The following is a 2882-nucleotide window of genomic DNA, read 5'->3' as shown; positions in this document are numbered from 1 at the left end:
GCTGTACTCTTCCACCACAACTTTCTCTCACTCTTACTTTCTGTTTCTGTTGTGCCTGTAATTCAAAGGGTCAGCCATGTCACACTGTGTCACGCTGAATATCCCCGAGAACTACGTTAAAGGTACACGTGTCTGTGGAGTGCTCAGCCACTTGCACGTTAATTTCACGAGCAGGCTGTTCTGTTGATCGGATCAACTGGAACCCTCACCGTCGTAAGCGACGGAGTGCCAACAACAAAAAACTTTTAAGAAAACTAACTCACATCTCAAGACAATAATGTTCGTGTTTTAGGGGGGGGGGTAATATTTATTGTCCCTCTTAACATAGTCTTCTATTTTGTTGCGAACAACGGGTCCTGAGTTCTAATCGGAGGAAAAGTAGTTGTTTAATATCCTATTTTCTACAAAAGCAGCAATCTGATTTAATTATGACTCAACGAAAGTTGAGACAAATTCTGACGTATTGAAATGTTATATTAATTCATTTTTAATTCAGTAATTAGGAACATAACTCTTGGATATAAAAAGATATACAATCTTTAAAATCTCTGCGTTACCATCTTTGTTTTATCTATTTATTTATTTGTTAATTACTTAGTTAATTAGTTCGTTAGTAACTGAGCTGGTTAATGAATACCAGACAAACTCTTCTTCTTGTAGTAGTAATCATTGAAGGCTTTTCAATTATTGAAAAGGCAATTTTCTGGAACTGTGGTTCTCATCTGGGGTCCATATGAACCATGAGACTCCATGTAAGATTTTGTCGTCAAAATTTATGAGCAATAAATCGGTTATACTTCTACAAAACACAAAATATTCTAAGAATTTTTCTAATACAATTCCTAATAAGATCTAATAGTAAAAATATACTCTTTTTTTTTTACTTGTTTCAGTCATTTGACTGCGGCCATGCTGGAGCACCGCCTTTAGTCGAGCTAATCGACCCCAGGACTTATTCTTTGTAAGCCTAGTACTTATTATATCGCTCTCTTTTTGCTGAACCGCTAAGTTACGGGGACATAAACACACCAGCATCGGTTGTCAAGCGATGGTGGACGGACAAACACAGACACACAAACACACATACATCTCTCTCTATATATATATATATTTACATATATACGACGGGCTTCTTTCAGTTTCCGTCTACCAAATCCACTCACAAGGCTTTGGTCGGCCCGAGGCTATAGCAGAAGACACTTGCCCAAGGTGCCACGCAGTGGGACTGAACCCAGAACCTTTTGGTTGGTAAGCAAGCTACTTACTGAGGGTCCATCCAATGAAAATAGGAATCAAAGGGGTCCATAGGAGAAAAATTGTTGAGAACCTCTGGTCTAGATGATAGTTGACCATGTGACAATTGCTCAGCAGAAAGTAATTGGTCAGAAGACGATTGCTCAACTTTCACAATTTTTGAGAAGTCGGTGATTGCACACAGGAAAATTTTAATTGTTCACCAAAAAATTGTTCAGGTGGCAATCGTAAATGTGATAATTTTACAAATGACAATTATTCAAGAAAACTTTTTTTAGATGAGAATTGCTCACATGTGACAATAGTTTAGTTCAGAAAACATTTGCTCAGATGGCATTTGCTCTCATGACGATTGCCGTGTAGATAATGGCCGTAAAGGCACTTGCTCAGGAGACAATTACTGATGTGACAATGGCTCGATAGAACAACTGCTCAGTGAACGACTTCTTAAATGATAAAATTTCTTATAGAACAAAGTCTCATATGACAATTTCTCAGTACATGACAATTGGTCAGACAGCAAATTAACATCTGACAAATGCTCCTACAACAGTTGATCATACCCTTAGGTAAAAAAAATAACAAAATACAAGCTAGGACACATAATACTACTAAAAGTACTGAGGCATATCTATCCCCATGTTTTCTTCTTTTTCTTCTTTTTCCTCGTTTCAGTCATTGGACTGCGGTCATGCTGGGGCACTTCCTTGAAGGGTTTGGTCGAACATACCGACACTAGAGCTCGTTCTCTGTTAAGTCTGCTTCCTATGCTATCATCGCCAGACAGTGCTCCAGCATGACCGCAGTCCAATGCCTGGAATAAATAAAAGAGTAAAGAAATATTTGCATAGTAAAACACAGCAAAAGTCATCGCGGATGTTTTTAACAGCCACCTACAATGTCGAACAGGAAAAATCTATTACGTAAACGATGCATTTCGTCATTCGTACATGCTTGTGCATATTCAACTTTCAAAGGTAACTAAGCGTACATTCCAAATTGAAACATTAAACTAAGGAAGAAGTTAAAATTTCATTAATATATTAGCTTCTGTATCTACCTGGTTATCTTATGTAATTTGTACTCTTCCTTAAGTTTATGTAACATTCACCAAAACAGAATTACTAGACTCAAACTTCCGTTCCTTCGGAAATACAAGTTTTCCAAAAATTTATACCTTCAAGTATTTACACTTGGTCTCTGCTCTGCGGGTAATTCGTGGATAAGGATTTAATCATCTCCCTCCCCCCATTATCCTTCTCAGAGGCCTTTCAGAAAGCTCTTTCTCCAGTGATTCAGTATCATCATCATCATCATCACCATTAACATCATCATCATTTAGCGTCCACTTTTCCACGCTTACATGGGTCAGATAAAATTTCGGGAACAAATTTTCTGTGGCGGGATGCCCTTCCTATTGCCAACCTTCACCAGTTTCCGGGCAAGGTAATTAGTATTTATGATATAAAAATCGTTTGTTTTAGGTACAACGACAGCAATTATTAAAGTTTTGAGGTTAGGCGACAATAAAGACTCTAATACTTGACTGATATCTTATTTTATTGAGCACGAAAGAACGAGGGCAAAGTTGACCTCGACAGGATTTGAACTCAAGAAATAAAAACCGT

This window comes from Octopus bimaculoides, chromosome 7 (assembly GCF_001194135.2).
Source record: "Octopus bimaculoides isolate UCB-OBI-ISO-001 chromosome 7, ASM119413v2, whole genome shotgun sequence".
Lineage (NCBI taxonomy): Eukaryota > Metazoa > Mollusca > Cephalopoda > Octopoda > Octopodidae > Octopus > Octopus bimaculoides.
Note: the sequence above shows the minus strand (reverse complement) of the source record.